Source organism: Camelus ferus, chromosome 17 (assembly GCF_009834535.1).
Source record: "Camelus ferus isolate YT-003-E chromosome 17, BCGSAC_Cfer_1.0, whole genome shotgun sequence".
Classification (NCBI taxonomy): Eukaryota; Metazoa; Chordata; class Mammalia; order Artiodactyla; family Camelidae; genus Camelus; species Camelus ferus.
This window is the reverse complement of record NC_045712.1, coordinates 9,569,025-9,592,234: the sequence shown is the minus strand read 5'-3', so window position 1 is coordinate 9,592,234 and position 23,210 is coordinate 9,569,025. Positions and strand designations below refer to the sequence as shown.

Below are 23,210 nucleotides of genomic sequence, written 5' to 3'. Positions count from 1 at the left end.
ACCTTCCAGGGAGACTTGCAAGATTCTATGTGCCAAGCTGGAAAAGTAAAACTTGCTAGCGAGGCGGGAAAGAATACATTCACACTTGGAAGGAGGTATTATAGGCTGGAGGCCCCATCTAGCCAGTTCCTTTTTGGAGCAGAAAACGGCACCCTAGTGGCCGGAGAGGACAACTGCAATACCATGACATCACAGTCCATGTTATTGAAACAGGGAGCCCTCTTCACATTTGAGGAACCCTTTCCACTTGATAAGAAAGGTTTTGTATAGATGGCATATATGCCCAAGCGTGAACACAGTCTGCTGTAATGACTTAAAAGACACCTGCCTTGGGAACCTCATGTGTCTTGCATTGAGTTGGCCAAACCATTTCCAGTGTCTTCTAGTTGAGCTGAGCAGCTCCCAGAAGAAGAATAAAGGCCAAATTCTTAACCATAGGGACAACAAAAGAAAGGTCTGGAACTTCAGATAAGGTCTGTCTCCATGAGTGTTTGCTGAGAACCCATCAGAAGGAGGAGGCCTGTATGTGGTGCTTGGGGACACATTTTAAACATTAATTACATATGAAAATTGAATTGACACATAGTTGGATGAGGTTAGTAGGTTAGTTTTGACTGTTAATGAGGGCTTCCCTCATGGCTGAATCAGATTTGCTATGGGTCTGTCTCTGAACTTTTACCTGAATGATAATTAAGTGGTTAGTACTCGGTTGAATGAAAACCTGGCAGTCACTTTAATATAGGCAGGTTTAGACAAGCTGTGGCCTATTTCCTATTGCCTAAAATAATCCCTGTCACTGAAAACACACCTGCTCACAAGGAACTGAAGTGGGCACTACTTTCATGAATAGGGTCCGATTGTTAGAGAAGGTAAAACAGTAAGTATCAAGGTGAGGTTGAATTTTGCTTTCCAGTAAAATCTCTTGGAGGGCAATGGAGGTATGATTCCTACACTTTGACTTTTAATTCAACTCTACCAATTTCACAGTATAATTCAAAATGTAGGTAAGGACTTCACAATGAAGATGTTCAGAGTAATGTTTAATTTAATGAAAGATTGGAAATAATGTAAATACTTACAGTAAGTTATTGATTAGGTAAATTATAAGTACCTATACAATGATATATTTTTGTGGTGTTAAATGATATATATATAAAACATAACCTGTAAAGGTGTGTACTGTATATTACTAAGTCAAAAATAAGATAATACTTCTGATTTTGATTTTGAGGTTGATCTCATTTAACTGGTCTCTTTTTGTACAGTGTTCTTTAAGAAGAAATTGTGGAATGTCTTTTCTATTTGATATCTTTCCATTTCTATTAACTTAATTATTCAATTTATTTTGATAGAGTTTTGCTGTTTGATTTCTTAGCTGTGTAAAAGTGATATTTACTTTTATTAAAGAGAATTTAAAATATATAACTTATTTATTTTCTTAACTCTTAACTACTCATTCATAAGAAAAGCCAAAAAAAAAAAAATGGCCCACAATTTACCAATGCCCCCTTAGTAATCTGAATCTCTTGTGTACTCTTGATGGTCAGTCTAATGTCAGTGTGCCTCAGCTGCAGTATCAGGATATCAAGAAATGTATTTTGTAGAAGTCAGTGACAAAGCAGCAGCCTTCAGTCTGATCCCGCAAGAGCCATCCTAGCTCTCCTCATCCCTGTCACCCCAGTAGCTTCCTACAGTTACTGAAGAATTTGGGAGAGCAAATGATAAATGGTGTCGTATTATCATAAACACTGCCTCCGTTAAATGTACATGGAGAAATATTTTATAATTTCAGTGTTAAGTTTCACTTATTGCTGGTATGTTGTTATCATAGCAGCAAACATTGGTTCATTGTGGGATTCTGGGACTGCCATTCCACCTAGCACAGTTTGGTGAAAGACATTTCAGAATGGCATTCTAACATCAGTGCTGTATATGATGCTATGTACACCTATACACAGGTGTATTAGATCAGGGTTTGTCATCCTCAGCACTATTGACATTTGGGGTTGGGTAATTCTCTATTGCAGATGGCTGTGTTACGCATTGTAGAAGGTTCAGCAGCATCTTGGGCCTCTGCTCACAAGATGTCCTTAGCACCTCTCATCCACCTCTTCCTGTATTGTGAATAACCAAAAATGTCTCCAGAAATTGCCAGATGTCACCTGGGGTAGGGGTAGGGGGCAACACTGGCTTTAGATGTATATATATATCTGCGTATGTATATGTGTGTGTGTGTATATATATATGTTACATATACATACAGTGTTAATGGGTGTTATTTTGGTGTGGTGGGAACGTGAATAATACCCCCTCTTCTGTCTGCTTATCTTACTCTAATTTGTTTATACTGATGTGTATTACTCTTATATTTGAAAAAAGGCCAAAAGACAAAAAACTGATAATAAATGAATCAAAGCTCTGAAAAGCAGAGCATACAGCACTAAACTGCTTGTGGTCCCTGCAGTTGTAGAGTGCTCTGCCTTGTGTAGTTACCTTCATCCATACATGGCATTGTTTTGGAGACTTTTTGATTTTGTCAAGTAAGTGGATAGGGCTTATTAGCATCCTTCTTTCCAGATATAAATACTGAGGTCAAGATCAAGGTCATCCTAGTGGCTTGCTCTGGAGCTCCAGCCTCTTGACTCCCAAGTTACCTGCTCCAGGGCCTCTAGCCTTTTCCATGTGTGACATGGAGGCATGGCTCTGATAGTGACTGGAGTTTGTATCCCCGTGGTCAGACTCTTTAATAGGGAATTAGAATTAACAAATAGAAAAGAAAAGGCAAGACATCTCCCCTTTAAAGACGTGAGCAGTGGTGGGGTCTCAGATGAATGACTGATTTCCTTGTCTAAGCATCCTTATGGAGTCCCAGGCCATGTTCACATTTTCATACACAAGGAGACAAGTGTCAATTGTGGGAGTTATTTTCCATGAAGTCATTTATGTACTCAGCTTTTCTGTCCTGGATACATATTTATTTTGAGACATTTTAACAAAAATTAATTCACCTACTTCCAAGGAAAAAGACCCTTCCAGATTTCCCATTATATTAAGTTTCTGGTATCTCTTTTTTTTTTTTTTCCCTTGGGTGCATTTCCTCTGGTTCTATTAACATAATGGGAATTAAGCATGTGCATCGACTGGTATATCTCCCCATATGCTAGGAATTTAATTTCTCAGTCTAGGTGTGTCTTGGGTAAGGTACAGTAATTATTATTAGCCATTAATATCAAAGTGCACAAAAATACCCTGAGAAGTAAATACTTAATATTTCATACTCATTGCCTTTTTTTAGTTTTTAATTTACTGTGTGCACAGTAAGCAAATTATACGTCTTCTCTTCTGCCAGTCTTAAAATTAAGCTCTTTTAATTTTGAATAGCATCTGGTTGTCAAACACACACCATTTTATTTTCTTCCACTGAGTGCTGAGCATTCCAACGTGTCTGAAAAGGAGTGCACATATAAGATATAGGTGAGTGTACGAGATCTTGTTTTAGATTTTAATTTTAGTTTCAATTTTAAGAGCATTAATATGTCGCCCCAGTGACTACACTTTTAATTTAACCTACTGTGCTTGCATTCTCACATTTCAGAACTGACAAATGAATGGGGAAGAAGGGAAGGCTTTATGTAGTGTTGGACTTGGCATAACTCCTTTAAAAGCAACATTACCCATCTCCAGATCTTGGAATGCATTGCTGAGAGGAGAGCCCAACACATAATTTGGTTCTCCAAATAATTCTTGAACTAATCAAATCAGTCTGCCTCATAACTCCTCCATACCCCACCTCTTGGCTTCCTTGTCTGTTGACTTTGCATCTTCTCTGGTTCTGCCCGTGGTTTGACCCTCAAATTGGAGCATTTGTCTTCAGGGTTGTTCCTTTCTGTTCTGTCTGTGACTTACTGAAGTCTGAAAAGCTAAATCATGAGTGTGGTCACCACTTACAACATCATTAACCTCAAAGCTATAGGATGGGGTCCAAGTATCCAAAATTTCTATTATCTTAGATTTAGGATTGTAGGCTCATTTGTGGCTGAGAGACAGACAGGTGATGTAGATGTGTGGATTGTGTAGTGGGCAGGACAGCAGGGAGTGGTGAGGAGTGGGGTGGGCTGCAGGGTGCAAGACCTGCATAAAAGGGAAAGTGGCTACGTCATTTTTGCTCAGTGTTGCTGTTCCAGAATGTTTACCCAGAGTTGCTAGATATTTTTATTAAGAGAGAAAGAAGTCAGAAACCTAGACTTGGTTGAAATAGCTCTGTTTTCAAATGTGACAATAAATTACTGATTTTTAAAAATGCTATTGCGTATCTATCAGAATTTTGAAATGGAGTGGGTATTTGATGATGTTGAGGAATTAGTGTTCGTTTTTTGGGGTGTGCTGTTGGTATTATAGTTAGCTTTTTTTTTTTTTGTTAAGTGACCTTATGTTTTTAAAATATTTACTGAAATCTTTACAGATAAATGATGCAGTGTTGGAGATTTGTTTCAAAATGATCCAAGGGTTAGGGCAGGGAAGTGGATATAAATGAAACAAGGGGTATGAATGAAATGACACTGACTGTGGATTGATAATTACTGAAGCTGGGTGATGGATGAATACATGCATATCTAAATTTGTATATGTGTGATGTTTTTGTAATAAAGAGTTTAAAAAAAAACAACCCATGGCCATAGGTTAGATTTACCTCAGGCTATGAGAGTCATCTTTTATCGTGATTTTTTTCTATATATGCCCCAATACATTTATATTTTCAGTCTGTGCTATATTTGGTTCTGGTATTTTTAAAAGTTTATCATAAATGCACCAATGTAACACTGTGTGAGCTATCTCTCATTCCACAATTCTTGAGCTTTTTTGGACAGGTGCTTATTCATGCCATTTATTTTGTACATTTTTCAACCTCCAATCGTATTCCCTTGAGCTTTCATCATTCCAGAAGATTTTGAGTTCTTCGTTATTCTCTCATATAAAAATTCTAAGATTTATTAATCTGTATTTCCGAGACGCTTTGTGGAACTTACCTCTAGTGATCCATTGTGTCCTTTCGAAGACATACGCGATTTTGCACAAATTCCAAATGTGTCATATGTTGGAAAAAGAAGGATCAGTTTTCCTTTTAATTTTGTCACCTTTCTCACCTATTTTTACCTTCTTTTCTATCAGGATTTGAATCTGCCTATTTATTTCTTACCCTGTGGACCATGAGCTCTTTGAGAACAGTTACGGTTTGTGGATACCCTTTCATTTATTCAGAGGTATTTATTGAGCCCCTTACTCTGTGGCAGTTTTTTTCATCTGATGTCTTCTTGCTACTTCAAATCCACTTCTTTCTTGATGAAAGTGAGGTTGTCTTACTCCTGTGAAAGAGGAGTGTAATATTCCAATTATCTTTTGCATACTTTCTGTTTTCTTATTGTCAGGTTTGTAGACTGATCTAGAGCCTCATTTACTGATTATTTTCATATGTTTTTTTTCTTCTTCTTAAGAAATCTCACAGTGACAGACAAAGGGATCCTTGGGATCCCTATTGCTTTTGACCAATTTCAGATTTTATGTCCCGACTTGACAGGCTCTCTTCCTTTGTTCCTTTATTCAGCAAAGATTTTTTTGAACACCTACTGTATGTCAGGCAGTGGTCTAGGCTGTGAGGATCTAGTAGTAAACAAAACACAAAAATTCCTGCCTTAAATTAATGAGGAATATGAATTAAAATGATTTCAACAATAGAAAGAAGAATTTAGTAGCTTCTTAAAAGCTGTATTAGTTCATCAACAATTATTTCTTGTTTCAGGTTTTCTACTTTTGTTTTCTGTTTGAATTTGTTTATTTAGAGAGAACTCTGCCCTCTTTCCTTTTTAAAAAAACTATTTGGTGTTTTATATGTGGTCCTTCTCTCCATGAAAAATGTTAATGAATATATACTGTGTAGGTAGAAAATAATAAAGTCAAATGATATTAAAATTCATAGCATATCTATAAAAATGTTTATATTTCACATCTGACACTTATTTAGGTGTTAAGATAGAGTATTACTTAATAAAAGATCCTCATTCTTGCTAGAAGATAAACAGCCTTATTAAGCCATGTATTCATCCCACTGTGAGTATTAGGCAGTGTTCAGTCCTCATCAGTTGCATGTACTTTTCCTATGACAGGAGGCCGTATTTTGATGCCAAAGTTAACTGGTGTTATGTTGGGGGAAAAAAAAAAAAGCCTTATCTATATAAACGAACTAGTTTAAAAATACTATGACTTTTAGTCAACTAATCAACTATGAAAGTAGCTGCATCCAGAGAAAACATTTAGCTGTAAGAAATATCTAATCTGTTTGTGTCCTAAAAAAAGGCAGGCTGGAATTTACTGATGTGATAGCCAGAGATCTGTGCCAAGAGAAAGAGACATAGCTTCTTAATACTCCTACTAAATGACATCAGAGCGCCTCCTTTCTATTATTTTGTCTCACAACGACCCTGCCTAACTTTTAGTTGAGCAAGAATGCAGAATAAATTTTATTGGTGATTTGTAATTTTCTCTTGGGGAGGGGAAAGGGATGACTGAGTTCTTCAGGCCCTTCTTCTCTGTCTTTCCTCCTCCCATCCCTCTCTCTTGTTGAATGTTTATTTATCTTCTTTCTAAGGTTATCTGATCCTAAAAGGGTGGAATATTTTAAATTCATTTTAAAAGAATGTTTCCATATACATTTTCAAAATTTTGGATTATTCCTGTAGGACTTTAACACAACACTAAAACTTTGGCATCTGTAGGCATAATTCAACGAAGAATTGTCTTTGCCTTGTTTGAGGATATTTAGTTTTGAAATAACAGCATTAGAGTCTTTTGAAAATAACAGAACATGAACAGAAAATTATTTCCCTTGGAAAAAACTGGAGCTAATTTTTCCTTTGGCTGATTTGCTGCTGAAATCACACATTCGTATAAATGCCAAGCGATACATATGCATATACATATGTATATGGATGAGCACGTGTGTGTGTGTGTGTATGTAAAACTCCACTGTACAGTCATGCTATAAATTGGAGAATTTGTCTTTTTAAATTAACACTCATTCATATACAGGTCAGGAAGTAATGCAGAACGTTGGTGTTGCAAGCACACTTCATCCAAGATTTCAATTAATTAAGTTTTACAATTCCCCCATGCAGTGGGCAAGTACTGTCATTATCTCTGCTTTATTGATGGGAAATTTGAGAGTAAAATCTTGTTCAAGGTCAAACAAAATCCAGAGCCTCAGAGCCAGAGTGAAAGGGAAATTTGAGACATTTATTTGATATTTCAATTGAAGATCAGTATTGGTTGAGTGAATGAAATACACATATAAAAAACTGGGGATCTGAATTGGTCAAGATATTTCTTGTTTTTTCCTTTTGAGAAAAATGCTATCTAACCCATGAATTTAGTTGAATTTCATTCAGGCTTAAGAGAGTTGATGAGGAAAGGCAGGTTTACAGACATAAATAGAGGGAGTCGCGGCTTGTACTGCACAGGAGGAGCAAGAGATGGATGAAGACTATTCTCTCCACCCAGTTTGTGGAATGTGAAAGGGTCTCACTACCAGGGCTTGGAATGGGCACTGAACTCTGTAGCATGAAGCTGGTTTCTGCTTGACATGAATTTGAACCTACAGTTCTAGTTTGCCTCCGTTTTGGTGCAAAGTCCAACTAACTCAGAAGAGATTTGGATATTTAGAATCACCAGATTTAATGAAAAGGTGTCCTTGAAATTCCAAGAGCAATGGGGAAAATGACAGGTTTATACCCTTTGAACTATACTGCCTGTCCTGGGTCCAGATCCAGTCTCAGTCCAAAAACTCTGGGCTGACTTTGTGGCCACAGGACTGAGAAGTTAGAATTTTGTTTAAATGGATATTAGGTAACTAATCTTGTTATCACTTAACTTTCCAATCATCAAGAAATGGGTCACCCCTCAAAAGTATTCTTGTCCAGAATTCTTTTCTGATTACATTCTCTCATTTCTTTCTCTATAGTTATAGAAGACCTGCATTCACTGAGCACTTGCTGATTACCAGCAACTTCCCAGCAATTAACATCATCATGTATGTCTCTCAATAGGTAAGTTCTATTTTTTTTTTTTAGTTGAAGAATAGTTGATTTACAATGTTGTGTTAGTTTCTGGTGTGTATTGTAGTGGTTCAGTTACACACATATGTATTCTTTTTCATATTCTTTTTCACTATAAGTTATTACAAGCTACTGAATATAGTTCTCTGTGCTATACAGTAGGACTCTATTGTTTATTTTATATATAGAAGTTTATATCTGCTAGAAACCAAGGCAGAGAGAATAAATAATTGACTAAGAGCCCACAGCTGTCATGAGGTAGAATACAGTTTTGGATCTGACTTGTAGAACTCCAAACCCTAAGCTTCTAGGTATTTTTACTACCCTTGACAGCAGACGGATATTAATGTACCCATTTTATGGATTGAGGAAACCAGGAATGCTAATTGACCTGCTTAAATTCACAACTCTATGTATTTTTATAACAAAGAACTCATTCCACCAGACCACAGACTTGTAGGATGATAAAAATGTGTGCTGCTGGAAGGTTTTTATATACATTATTTGTAAAGTGACATATTTATTGTACAAGTAAATAATAATTGAACTTGAATCAATAGAAATTTAATTTTAAAATACGGGAAGAAAACATTAGGTAAGCATTTTAGACAGCATGAATTCAAAATTTGGTTTCCAAGATTCCATTTGGTTATGGAAAGCTTTTCAGCCGTTTTAGTGACTAACACGATCATTTATTCATTTTACCTGCAAATACTTTGAACTATCACCTGTATACTTATTATTAAAGGTGGTAATAAAAAAAAAAAACTTGAAGATAGAGACTCTCTTGAAGATCTTGAATTTCATTGGTGGTCATGATCTATATGGAAACCGACGAGTAACAAGCACTGAGAAGCGCTGTCTAGATTTATAGGAGAAGAAAGGTCATTGTCGGTTGGTGTGTGTTAGGGATGTCTTCATGGATATCATTTATCAATTTTTCCTGAGCTGCATCTGAAAGGAAAAAGAGACTAGGGATTTGCTAGAATTTGATGAGAGGGAGATCTGTTATTGGAAGGTTGATTAGCTTGTGCCCTCTCCATGTCGGGCACTGTGTTAGGAGCCTGTGATGATGACACACAGGTCTGTGCCCTCATGGATGGTACAGCCCAGAAGAGAAACCAACATTAAATGAGTGATTATAATAATAAGTCTGTTCTGTGAGAACCTAGAGTAAGGGAATTTGTCCTAGCACAGGACTCAAGGAGGCAAAACCTCTTGGGGGAAGTGGTTTTACTCTGATAAGAGATCAAAAAGTCAAGAGATGTGCTAACTCTTTATAATTCATACACAATAACATTTCATCAGTGGCCAGCCTTCCTTAGTCACTCTGGCTGTTTCTCAGCAAACTTTTCTGCTACCCATTGGTGAAGATCTAGAGAGTTCAAGTTAAGTTGAAGGTTATCCTGAGAGAAATGAGGGCTCAGCTGTTTCCATCACATCCTGTTTGGTAGTCACAACTAGGGGGAGATGCTACTGATACCTAGTGCATAGGGGCCAGAAATGCTACTAAAAATCCTGCAATGCACAGGACAGTCTTTCCCCTCACCTCAAAAAAAAAAAAAATTATCTGACCCCAAATGTCTGTAGTTCTGACACTGAGAAACTCTGATCCACATACATGAAAACTTGGGCAGCATTTGGAAATTGGGTCATTCACACTTTCAGAAGCTTAGGATATGTACAGATATGGAAGAGCATTTCAGTTGGAAAGAAATACTGGGCTGTTGTGACTGTGTTATGATGCCTTATCATGAAGCATAATGGATGCAGGTTGGCTGAAGTTGTTTGTGCTTATGTGAATAAGTAATGATGAAAGTCATTACAAGTTTCTGGGCCGAGTCTGAAGTGGGTGGCAAAAAAGAACTATATTTTAGAAAGATGAGTCCAGTGATACGTGTAGCATGAGAAGAACAGGGAGGGAGTGGAGGTGTGGAAATTATCTCAGAGGTGTAGATTGGAAGTCACAAGAGCTTCAACTAGGGATGATGACAGTGGAGATAGGTCAAAAAGAAGGATGTACGCAAGTCACTGCAGAGGATATGACTTTTGGATGTGACTTCTGGAAGGTTGAGTAAAGGAAAGAGGGAAGCCATTTCCAAGGTGAGGACTTTGGCCCTGGCAGTGGTATCCAGAACAGATAGGCACAGCAAGGAGGAGGGGGGTGGGGGAAAGAAAATGAATTTGGGTTTGGGCATGTTGTGGTCCAGATGCTGGCAAGACCTTCCAGTTGAGACCACTTCCCTCTCTGGTAAATACAACTGGAACTCAGGCACTCAGAGCCATGACCAGGTCTGAGGACCACGCTCACATCTTTCCTCTAAGCCTGGGGTCCTAAATTGGCAACCTGTGGGCCCCATTTGCACTACAGATGTGTTTTGTTTGGCTCACATAGTGTTTTAAAATTCTTTAAAATTTCTTACAACATACACATTGAGAGACTGTATTTAGAAACCTGTCTTTTTAGCTTGTCTTGAAATATCAGAGCATCTGGCAATTCTGGGTTCTTGTTTTGGCCTGAGCTGAGGCTCAGCTGTCCCCTTTAGACAGGGCACGATGCCTCCAGGTTGCCACCCCTCTACCACTCCCTCCTCGTTTCACCTGGCCAGGCCACCGTGCACATTTACTACTTGGCGGCAAATCTGAGTCTGCGGTCCCTGTTGTAGGCTATGATCGAATTATTTACGTATCTTTGAAAAGAACCTTTCTGGAGACTGGCTCCATCAATCTCTGCTAATTACCGTGCTCTTCCTACCTATACTCTCTCACTGTGCCTTATTTCTGTAGCATCTCCCTTTACTCTCTCTAGACTGACTTTCTTTGCTGTGGATAGTGACCAGGTCAGCCTTAACTGGCAAAATCCTCACTTGATCCTGCCACCTCCTAAGATCCTTTGCTCTTGAACAAAATCATTTTGATGACTGAATGAATGATTATACCAGTGAAGGAAACTACTGCTTACTATTTATTCCTTTGGAACCTTCATATTGTTGTTAGCTCTCTAAACGTGTTTTGTCTTTTCCAACCTGCTTTTCCCATCTAGTTTCCTCGAATTGCCCTCTGAACCTTATAGCTATTTACCTCCACTGGTTTCCTCACTCTTCTTTGAGAAGGGAGCACGTGCTCTCAGCAGCAGCATCCGTGGATGGCCTGGAGGTTAGCCCTTCCCATGGTCCCACTGGCTCTTACTTTCTCTGGGCAGGATCTGTTTGTTTGCTTCCTCTGCGAATGCAGCTTCAAGCAGGTAAGTCCCTCAGCTCTACCTTCCCCCGAAGAGATTTTTATCCTGCATCTCTTCTAGAGGGAAATGATAGAGCTGGCCCTGCACTTGCCTCTCTCTGCGCTTTTATTAAACTTGTCCCATTCCTCCAGAAACCCCCTCTGTCATCCTTTCTGAGAATCTAATCCTTATCATGGAAGATAGTACAAGCAAGGTGGTTCTGAGCATGGGCTGTGGAGTCTAGCTGAGCTAAGATTGAGTCTTAATCTCTTCCACTCCATTGCCAGGATACTCGTCAGCAAGATGAGGTGGTTTTGAGGATTAATTAAGGTAATATTTGTTAGGACTTAGCACAGTGCCTTGCATTTTTTAAGCATCAGTAATGGCAACATCATCACTGTTCATCAAGATTCAAGACCCACTGTCTGGAATAAATCTTTTCCACCAAGGTCAGTCCTCAGATCTCCCCTTGAATCATTTCTGGTCTAGGCTCTTCAGAATTCACCCATTTTACAGTGCGTCATTGTATGGATAGGTTGTGAGCTTTCAGAGGGCCAGAACCATGTTGTATACCTCTTTGGGCCCCAATCAGTGTATTGTAAATGCCAAATATATACAGGGCTTTCCATGAATACTTGTGGGATCAAAAATTATTTAAGACTGTGAAACACAAAGCTGTTTTAAAAGACAGTTCCACCACCTTTTCATTTAATTAGAAGGAAGACGTTTCTTATTTCTCATCGATCTGTTATGCTGTCTGAAAATAGGAGTAATAAAGTATACCAAGTGCTAAACCAGCAGACATTCTTAGAAAATTGTAACTTTACCCTTTAATTAAGAACTTGTAGTTTAGTATTTGGCCAGAAGATGGTGCAGTGTTCAAGGGATCCTTCTCCCTGAAAGTCAAAACTCTTGGTTTTAAAGGAATGAAATTGCCTTCCAACCAAGTCTATAAAGAAATAGAAGAAAGTGAGGCCAGTTCAGCTTTGACACCATCCTAGGGCTTAGCAAGTGTCATGCTTTCATGTAGGTTCTTACTTCCTACTGCCTAGCATAATGAGCTGGCGTTCTTCTAATTAGCTACATATTATTGTACATCAGAGTGAGGGCATGCTTCCTGTACATTCTTATTTGTGTTTTGTCAGCCAAAGGAAGAAAGCTGTTAGAGGCAGGAGCAGATGTAAGAAAGGCACAAAACATTCCAAGAAGTCATGGTCCTTCTTTATCACTATATAAGTCGTTCTACTTTGCATGTTTTTATTCTGATATTAGTAAAAATCCTTCAAGTCAATATGTCTGACTGCAGAAATCTTTTGTGTGAGTGTCCTGTGTGCTATGTGTACAGTGTGTAGGTATCATAATTTCCTTTATCCCTGAAAACATCAAATGAGTAGGCTTTTAATGTTACAACATCCAATGTAGGAAATAAACTGACATCATCTCATTACTAGTATATCCAGTAATGTTTCCTGCCTGGTAAATAACATCACAATTGTTCGAGTTTCCTGTTGTCATTGATTGGAAACAAATTTCTAAAAACAGTCTCAAAGTTGGTGCTGCTCAGCCATCTTCTTTTAAGTTTGTGTATTGTACTTGCTCCATTTTTTTTTTTACCATGTAAAGTCTTCCGAAAATTGAAAACTAATTTATTATCATGTAGTTATTAGCACAATCACAAAAGAGGTCACCGGTCTTTCCTTTAATTTCTGTCACAGGCTGCAGGCCGTATTATGCTAAATCAAGGATACAGGGAGATAATTAACGTAGCAACTCTGGCAAGTTTAATAGGTGAGTGATGAACATTGAGAGTTGGGTTTCAAAATTCATGTCTTAATTACCACCGGCCTGCATGCAATGATGGGGCTGTGCTCCCGCACGAGTATTGTGGTTATCCTTTATCAGGCCATAGGTTTTGTGAGTTGTCTGTAAAACTGCAATTAGATTGAGAAACTTCACTGCAAGGAGGGGAAAAGTGTCCTATGTTCTGTTTATAAAACTGAGCAATCTTAAGTCATTCCAGAAGAATCCACCCTACCATAGCAACAGTTCTCACCTGGGGAGATGTTGTTGTCTTGGGGGTATTTGGCAAGGTCTAAAGACATTTTTGGTTCTATTAGTGGGAGAGGTGAGGGATGCTGCTAAACATCCTGCAGTGCACCACAGAACCCCCATGACAAAAACTGGCCCAAAATGCCAGGAGTGCTGAGGTTGAGAAAAACTGCCCCGGGAACCATCCACCGTATCGGTACTTGTTTCTCACCGCTGGTTGCCAACAGGTGTCACCACAGGCCCTGTTCTCTTTGCAGCCTTGTCAGAGAGAGTCCATAAACCCTTGTAACATATGGAACGAAATCCCCACTGCAGAGCTTTTGTGGAAGGCAGTTACATGCTGGTGATCTGAGGCCTGTGTAACCAAAATTGATCAATTACACAAATTAAGCAGAGCCCTTGAGGAATTTATTTTATTGGTCTGGACATCTGTTGCAGTATTGTCCAAATCCAAAACTCAAATGGTGCCTCGGGTTGCCAAGTTAGGCAAGAAAATCTAGTAGCTATAAAAGTACAACTGAAAACCCTATATTAATATCACGTCCATCTGCTGAATGTTACATAAATATGCAGACTTTTTATTTTCCTTGGGAATAACATTTATTTTTACTGTGCCCAGTTTGACATTCTTATGACATTCTGTTCAGTTTATTACACTGTAACTTTAAATGTTTCTTCAAAAATGCATTTATAATGTTGTGGTTAATCTTTTTTCAAGGGTCTGTACCACCTGTTTAACTTGTAGTTAAATAGAGAAGTCCTTTTTCTTATAGGAAGAATGGGAAATCTTTGGACAAAGAGGCTCAGAAAGGATTTTGAGTAACACTTGTGTAGTGTAAAGGGAAATTATATAACAGCCATGAATACTAATATTCCATCCTGCTCTTTTACAAGTTGAAATGTAATCTCCATTTTAAACTAAATTAGCATCATTTCCAAACAGAGTATCATATTTATATCAGATTTATACAACCACATCAGATTACTATTAACATGTAAAATAGTCTCTTTTATGCTGTGGGTAAAAAATAGATTGAAGGGAACGATTTGATTTCCACTGTAATGTCAGGGATTTAAATTAGTCTGAGTGGACATGTTGAGGTTGCGAGTTGCTCTCATATCGAAGAAACAGCAGGTAGGGGCAGCTTTACCTTAAGAACCTGTTGTGATCCTGGCACGAAGAAAACCTTGCAGTTATAAAAGTACATCTGAAAATCATGATGTTTCTATCATGTCCATCTGCCGAATGTTAAATAAATATGTTGGTTGGTTATTTAAATATGTTGAGTGGTTAAGCCAACTGGAAAATTATAGGATATGTGTAGGAAAACTTAGAGGACATTTTTGCTCATGTTTTTTTTTCCTTTTCCCCCTCTTTCATTCTCATTTTGCATATTCAGTAAAACACTTTTTAAGAGTCAATTAGGGAATGGATTGTAGTCTAATAATAAGGTAAGCCAGGATGGTCCGGGAAACTTAAAAAGGAAAAAGACTAAGCAACAACAACAAAGCAAACAGAACTTGGCACAGGCTTCAGGGAGACTTCCTTATGGTATTTTCTATATGGTATTTATGTGTGTGTGTGTGTGTGTGTGTGTGTGTGTGTGTGTGTGTGTGTGTATATATATATATATATAATTTTATGGAACATTTCAATAATACAAGCCAAAAAGAATAGTAAAAATAAATGCAATTTTCTTTATTTTAAATGAACATATATTGACCCGGAATTAGAAGGATGTGAGACTCAAGAAAAGGGTACCAAGGGTGATTCTTTATTTACTGGAAAGTCATGATTAATTGACTGTCATCTGTAACAGAATTCTTGTCCCCCCCTCCCACTTTTTGAACTAAAGAAGGGAGGGTTATCTGGATAAATCCCAAATAAATTCACGTTTAGGGAAACACTCCTCCAGTGTTAAAGAAGATAAATTTTCAGAGAAATGGAGGAGCTGTCTGATGGTCTGAAATGGCCATGAAGGCAAGAGAGGCCAGTTACTTGCCATTTATGTGCGGGTTGACTAATCCTATTTGAAATATAAGGAGATATTTTTTATAGTTACATGTGTACTGGAAAAAGAAGTGCATAATTGAGGTATATAGGATCACCTGCAAGGAATTTTCATGCTGGAGGTTGCCTGATAAAAATGTGGGATAGTAACTTACTGAGGTAGGATGGCATAAAAGAGCATCCTCCAGCTCAGGTCACCTGTGACCTGACCTTTTCCCTCTGACTTTAATGATGTCAGCCCTGTTGTTTTGGGGAAATCGTTCGTTCCATTGGTCAAATAACCAATATGGAAACTGTCCCAAGAACTTTCTTTTCCCCAGTGGTGGGGAAAAAAGTCCATAAAAAGGTATCCATAGCTCAGAATTCAGCTATACCAGTATCCAGGGACCCTTGTGATTTATATTCAAGCACCCAGTTACATGGATGGATGGTTGAGCAGAAGAGGTAACTTGCTTTTGGAGAGATTGACTGTAACTGGCCTAACTAAGAATAACTCTTTGGTTCCTAATAGTCTTCAAACCAACAGGCATTTTCTTTTCCTATTATAGAACTGCTGTGTTTATTGAAGTCTGTCTTTAGACTCTTGATGTAATTTCTGAATCACCATCCATTTCTGAGACCACAAGATATTTAAAAATAAGATAAGAAATATTGACTGAGACTCCCTAAAGCCTGCAAGGGAAATGAAGATACCACAGCAGAAGTTTACTGTGGAATTTCTCTCCTGTAGTTCCCGCACATTGAAAATGACATGATCTATCCCAAGAAATAACTTAAAGCCTGATCCATTCAAACAGCTCCAAGTGATTTATCAGAAATGTGCTTATTTGGAAGGTTGAGCAGGACTGCTTATGGGAGGTGGTGGGGTTAACTACCAAAATTGTGCATAACTTGGATCCTGTGTATGGCAATTAATCAAGAAATTATATTCTTTGACTTTCTAACAACCCACACAGAGTGCTGCATCTGTGGCGTGTTTAAATAGAAAGTGAGGGAGATGAAATATTTCTTCTAATAAAATGCTAATGGTTTTGTTTTGGAGAAAAAATATTGAATTATTGTGGTGTTGGATTTATCTGTATGAGGGTTTCACAAGTTACAGTCGATAAAGACATGACAGAAAACCAACTATTTCCTGATTGCGATTTTCCAGTCGTCCAAATGACTTTAGGATTGTGGCAAGACCCCTTTGTGAGGAAGAGGTGAGAGCTCAGGAATAAATGTTACAGAGAACCGTGGCATCCAAGGCCATGTCTGTGGTAGTTCTTCAGTTTTCAAGAGTCTTATTTAACCAGTAGCATATTGGAATATGTTAATAAAGACACGGAAGTGGTATCATTTTTTTGTGGTGTCCTCCATCAGTGGAACTTGCACCTCCTTAGTTCCTCTAGGACTGGAGCGTTCCCAGCAAGGATGACTGGCAGATGCCTACTGGGATTCGGAACTTGGAACTTACCCTGGAGGGTTACTTTTACAAATTCACCTTCTGACAACTTAGAGAGGTAGCATAATCATAAAAGGAAAAAGTTTTCAGCAACCAAAGTGGCTCTGTAAATGTTTCTTTCATTCCTGGGATCCTTTGTGATATGGTTCAAATGGTGAGTTTTATTTTTCAATCGTTAGCTTTTTAAAAGTTATTATTTAACAAACCTTGATGGAGCATCATCTCCTTAGTGCTGACATAAGGTAGGAGACAGAAAGCTGGAATAATACCTGACTTTTGCCTATCAGGATCTCATAGTGCAGCAAAATAGAGAGAGTTAGAAGAAATACTTGTAACATGGTGTTAGATACAACACTTTCAAAAAAAGCTTTCTCTTCCTGGTTTTGCATCATGATTCTCTTATACAGATGAGGGAGCTGGGGCTTGGAGAGAGGGTGGATCGAGTAGTTAACAGAGGAGGGGCCAGCATTTAAAGGAAACTCTGTGTGGCTCAGACTTCCTCTTCCTTATCCTTCACTCACTCACTATAGTGGGAGCATGTATGAAGCATGACGCTAGGTCCCAGCTGACCTAGATAAAGTACTCTCTGCCTGTTAGGTTCTTTGCCCATTTCTTCGCTTAACCCTCACAACAACCCTGTGCAGTCAATATTCTTATCATCCCCCTTTTACAGGTCAGCAAACTGAAGCTCTGAGAGTTTAAGCAACTTGACTAAATCAGGCAGGTAGGTTCAGAGAAGCAATCTGAATATAGGCTCTTAACCACTAAATCTGACTTCTGTGAGATGTGAGAGAGACACTGTATCTACCTGGAAGGTGGATAGGTATAGAGTTTGGGGCAAAGAAAGGATAAGGCGATCAGAGACAGTTCAAGACATGCTCTTGATCAGAACTTGGAAGATGATAATACTGAACCATACTTCCCTCTAATCTGAGTCAGTTGAAGGATGTATTTCTGAACCTTTCAGCAGTTTCTTTGAGAATTGTAGATCTAAATTTTAGAGAGAATCTCTTTGATTCCTTGCACTGTGAAAGTCCAACACAGTGTCTGGGAATTCAGACTTATAAAACCGGTACAGAGGTAATTTTTTGCTTTTACTTTTGAAATCATTGTAGATATGTAAGAAGTTGTAAAAACAGCAGAGAGGTACCGCATACCCTTAACCCAGCTTCCCCTGATGATAACATTTTACATAACCATAGTACCCTTCAAAAGTGAGAAACTGACTTTCACAAAATACTATTGAGACTATAGACCTTACATGATTTTGTCGTCTTTTTGATGCACACTGTTGTTTTATATAGTTCTGTAAAATTTCATCACATGTATAGACTTGTGTGACCGCCAGGAGTTAGTGCTTTTTAAGGCTGGCACAAAGAAAAAGGGAAATATAAAGTGTTTTCAACCATCAGTTGTTTCTTGGTATGACATTGTTATGTTTTTGGGTTATTTTGTCACATAGTCTACCCTTTTAAAATAAATCATGTTTTAATTGAATTTTAGTGTGAATTTTAGCAAAAAGATTGCACTTTATAGAAAATGATTCCCCTCAGAGAATATAGAGTGATTCCATTAAAAAAAAACAAGGTTCCCATACACATGTGGCTTAAAGCATACTTATTAGATTTAATTGCTAAACATTTACAGATCGAAGTGACAGACTCTTGATTTTTCTGCATATTTCAAACAATGAGCAGTGAATACTTTTGAGGTTCGTATTAAAGGACATGGCCTTATATTAACATGGGCTACTGTTCATTGTAATTCTGTGCTTTTTATTTTGTAGCTCTTTTTTTCTCAGAAGGATATGCAGATTAAAAACCCAAGTTTTCAGTGTGTTCCCCAAAGCCCTAGACACAAGAGCTTAAAAAGGGGTTAAATTTTAATGAAAACATACCCTCTCATCACTGTGCTTTAAATTGTAATTTTAAAAGCCAATCATTTTCTTTTTTGACTGACATGTGGCATTTTGGAGAAATTTTTAAATCTTCAAAGTCTGTAAAAGATGAATTTGGGGGGTTTGTAGGTACTGTATTTAGAACAGGGGGGAAAAGGATGGCTCAGAGTGAAGGGGTTATATTAAAATCGTTTGTAATTATGCATCACAAAGAGACACAATCACAGAACATCCATTGATACGTACGTACATCTGTACGTCTGTGCTTCTGCCTCTGACCTCAGCTTTCTGGTTTCTGTATCCTTTCTTTACAAAATCTGTAGTTATTTGTAGATACACACATTAGAGAGGAAATTGGGGCAAATGATTTAGGAATGTGCTAATGAATTCTTACTATGTCCTGTGAACCGAGAAAAAGATGTGAAAGATTGTCTGCATATACATATACACTGTATTTTTTTTCTACACTGTTTTTCTTCTGAAGGAAAGTTATGTTGGTTTTTCTCCCTCCTCCTTACGCTCTCAGGCACAGTGACAGCTAGCAGCATCTAAAGTGCTGACATTTTGACTTAGAGATGTGATAAAGAAAAACATGCTCGGCATTTTCTGTAAGTAACTGTGGTTCCTGTTTCAAGAGAACACATGTAATCAGATACCTGTTCTTCAGTTTCTTAATGTAAACATCACAATTTCTAATGAGCCGGTAGTTTGCATCTATTGTTATTTTGTCTTTAGTTTTCAGTGATGATCACCCTTTGCTAAACAAAGATATGTAATCCAGCTCGGGATACTGGTGGATTTTTTTTTAAAGGTGTTAACATTTGATAATAGGTTTTCCAAGAGCTTGAAGGGTAGCTTTTAACATTTCTTTTCCAACTGAAGTATTTCCTGAGTTCTGTCCAACTCATCCATAGTTAAAGAAAAGGCTTTTTGACATTTAATAGACAATGTTGTGGCTTTTTCCTCTTTTCAGACAAATGTATAGGCATTTAAACAGCCACATTGTACTATCGTAATTCAGACACCTTGCAGAAGTGGCAATTATAGGGTGACTTGTGTCAAAGATAGTCAGGACAAATTGCATTTTACCTAATTTTTAAAAACTTTCAAAGGTACCTCTCTATTTCCTCTCTCTCTGTCTCTTTCTTTCTTTTAAATATTAAGTAAACGCTTTGCATTTTCACATTTTATCCAAGTTGTCCCAGGTTTTCTTTGGGTTTAGCAAAAGTCCAAATGGATTACCCAGAGCACAACAATCAGTGAGGACTAAGGTGTTCCAAATTCCTAAAATGAAAACAAAACAGATGTTCAGGACGTTCTGTTTTGCTCTGGCTACCAGCTTGGCTGCTTGCTTGGAGAATATTCTTGCTCCCAAGTTAGTTCCAGTTCTGTTTATTTCGTCCTGAGCTTGGCGAACTTGCCAGAGCCACCCTCTTCAAACAACACATTTTTTTTTTTCCCCTGAGCTGGAGTTTATTTTGTACTCAGCCTTCATTCCATGGGTCCTGTGAATAATTCTAACACAAAGAAAAACTCTCCTTCTGACCAGTGAAAGAGGAATCTGAGAATACAGATAAAAATTGCAGCTTTAATCCAAAAAGCAAAGGGCTTGGGAAAGAGAAAAGAAAAAAAAACAGCAAGGGAAAAAAATAGAAAAAAGTAAAACCTTTTCATGAAGATTTCAGTACAAAACAGGTGTCTGATGAAGCTTAAGCCAAAAAAAAAAAAAAAAAGCAAACTCAGCAATATAAGGTGCACATCTTTGACACGCATTTTAACAGCTAATTTCATTTATGAAGCAAATATGTATTTCTGCAAATGTGAATTGAGAGCATGTGTTTATATTTTGAAACCTATGGGGTTTTTATTTTTATTTTTTTGATTGATAGTATAAATTGGGGCAGTATCCCTGTTGAAGAACATTCCTAGTTGGGTTAAGTGTAAAGTTTTTTGGTTACAACAGTAGGGTTAAAATGATCTTTGACGTCTGTGGAATGTTGAGAGTGGTGCCATTTCTGGTTATGGCAGGATCTTCAAACTGCCTTACAGAGAGTTGTATTTTAAAAACTTAGAAGGCAGGGGAACTCTACTGTTTGATTTACATTTGTCCAGCATCCAGTCAGAGATGAATAGAAAATTAGGACACCATTAGAGTCCAGGAGTCCAGCTGGTGTACTTAACAAAGCTCTCACTAATGGCCGCAACAAAGCAGCCCTCTTAAGACCTAAATAATTTGTGATCGCACATGTGTTGGTATAGTAGAATGAAATTGTCCTATCCTTGTCATTCTGTGCATTGATATATTTCTTTTTGAGGCTGTAGAGAACAAGAAGACAACTGGTTGACAAGTGAAATATTCAAGCCATGAAGGGAAAGAAAACATACTGTGTTTTACTTATTCATTTATTGAGTGCCCCCTTGTTGCCAGTTCTCTGCTAGTCTTAGGGGAGCCTGTGGCGGCCAAGACAGATACAGGTCCTGCCCTCATGGAGCTTGTGATCTACCAGAGAGACAGACCAGGGGAAAAAGTAATGAGCAAGTGTGGAAAATGGGCAAAGATTTCCTGTATAACACTGTGAACAGTATTTAGTATTTCATAGTAGCCTATCATGGCAAAGAAACTGAAAAAAATAGTATCTATATATAACTGAGTCACTTGGCTGTACATTTGAAACTAACATCATATTTTAAATCAATTATACTTCGATTAAAAAGAAACTGTGGAGAATGAGGAGTAGCAAGTGTTACAGGAACGCCTAGGAAGATGAGGATCTCGCTTTAACTGGCTTTTCCTCCGTTTCTTCCCTCCCCTCCCTCTCCTTTCCTTCCTCCTTTTCCTCCCTGTCCTCTCTTTAACTTTCTTCTCTCTTTCTCTTCTGTTTCCTCCTTTTGTTCCCTTGTTGTTCTCCTTCCTGCTTGAACTTTCTTTTCCAAACAGAATTCAGCCAAGCTCATGTTGAAAGAGAGAAACAGCCTAACATTATTTAACAAGAAGCAGCATCTTATAGTGGTTACCCTCCTAGGCTTAGAAAGGTGTGGCTCAGATTGGCATCCTGGCCCTGCCATGAGCTAGTTCACAGCCTTGTCCAAGGGCAGAGACTTCAGTTTCTTCTTACCTAAAACATAGGGCTGAAAATACTTCCTTCATAGGAATCTTCTAGCAATTAGATGGCAAACTGTAAGTTAAGTCACTGGCTCAGTTCCTGGCAGATAGTGTGCTAAACTTGTTAGCTGCTATTGTATTATTATTACTATTACAATGATTCTTTTACCTTTTATGTCTTGGACATAAACAGTGTCTGTATTATAAAATAGCCAAGAAATAGGGAATGATGTATTCATCAGTTGAAAAATTTTCTCTGAAACCAACCATCTAGCTTTGATATTACATAATGCCTTTTCTTCTGTTAGGTTTTTTTTTTTTTTTTTTTTGGCCTATTTACCATTGCAGGTTTTTTGTTAAAATTCAAAACCATTTTCAATAAACTAGGTTTTTAGATAAACTCTACCACATTAGATATGCTTGCTGTCTTTTCCTCTGAATATTTTGAGGACTAAAGATGGAGCCAGATTTTAGTTAGCCCCTTTAAGAGACAGGGAAATTTATTAGTATTTAGTTTGATTCATGAGTGATTGAGACATACTCCTCAGTGTGTCCATATAGAGTAACATGATAAGATCTTCTTGTGTCTCGTGAAATCAGTCTTACTGTGTTAAAGACAAACTCAATAGCAGTGCTGGGTGGGTATGTTATTTATATAATTGGATAGCACTGCAGGTGAAGTTGAAAAATTAAAATTGTTAGACTTTTTTTTTCTTAATCAGGTTGTCTTTTGGTCAGTCTTCATGAGCACTTTTCTGTTTTAGAAGTGCTCCCACAGCCTTCCCCACATTTTGCTTTCCCCAGAGCAAAAAGATACAAAAGAGAAAGGTGACACAGCAGCATACAGAATTCAAATCTTTCTCTTTTATACTGCAGATGCTCCTGTCCCCCCCCCCCCAAGATTTAGCATTGCCAAAAATCTCTCTCACGACTGGTCCATTTACCCTTCTGCCTTCTGTTTTACTTGGTGTGCCTGAAAGGTCGTTCCCTGCCGCATTGAAGTGTCACTTATCTCTTAAGATCTGATTCTTATGTCATCAATTATGTGATTTCTTTCCCAGACCCCTGGGCAGAGTAAACTGGTCTTTTCTTTGGGTCCCATAGCTCTTTGTTCCTCTCCCTGGTACAGGGTAGCTGCGGAAGTCAGTGTCTTTCCCTGTCCCCCCTACATCTTGAACTGCTTGGTGGTGGGGTCTATGTCTTAGTCATCTTTCCGCAAAACTATATTCCTGTTTTCAGGGAGTTCCCAGTCTGGGCTGGGAGACACAAGTATCAACACGCAGTGATATGTCAATTTGGAAAGCGATATAAAACAATTGTCTAAATTAGTGCACACAGATGAAAGCTAATTTACTACAGAACCCTGTTTTCTGAGGGAGGA

The 23,210-nt window shown here is 38.0% G+C and overlaps 1 long non-coding RNA gene across 3 annotated transcripts in view; it reads left to right on the top strand.

Annotated features, from left to right (window-relative positions):
- LOC106729852 overlaps positions 1-23,210 on the top strand; it is a 659,616-nt gene that overhangs the window by 38,689 nt on the left and 597,717 nt on the right. For all 3 annotated transcript variants that reach the window (XR_001366270.2, XR_004311954.1, XR_004311953.1), the window contains one exon: positions 8,012-8,096. This is a non-coding gene — a long non-coding RNA (uncharacterized LOC106729852). The remainder of the gene's footprint in view (positions 1-8,011; positions 8,097-23,210) is intronic.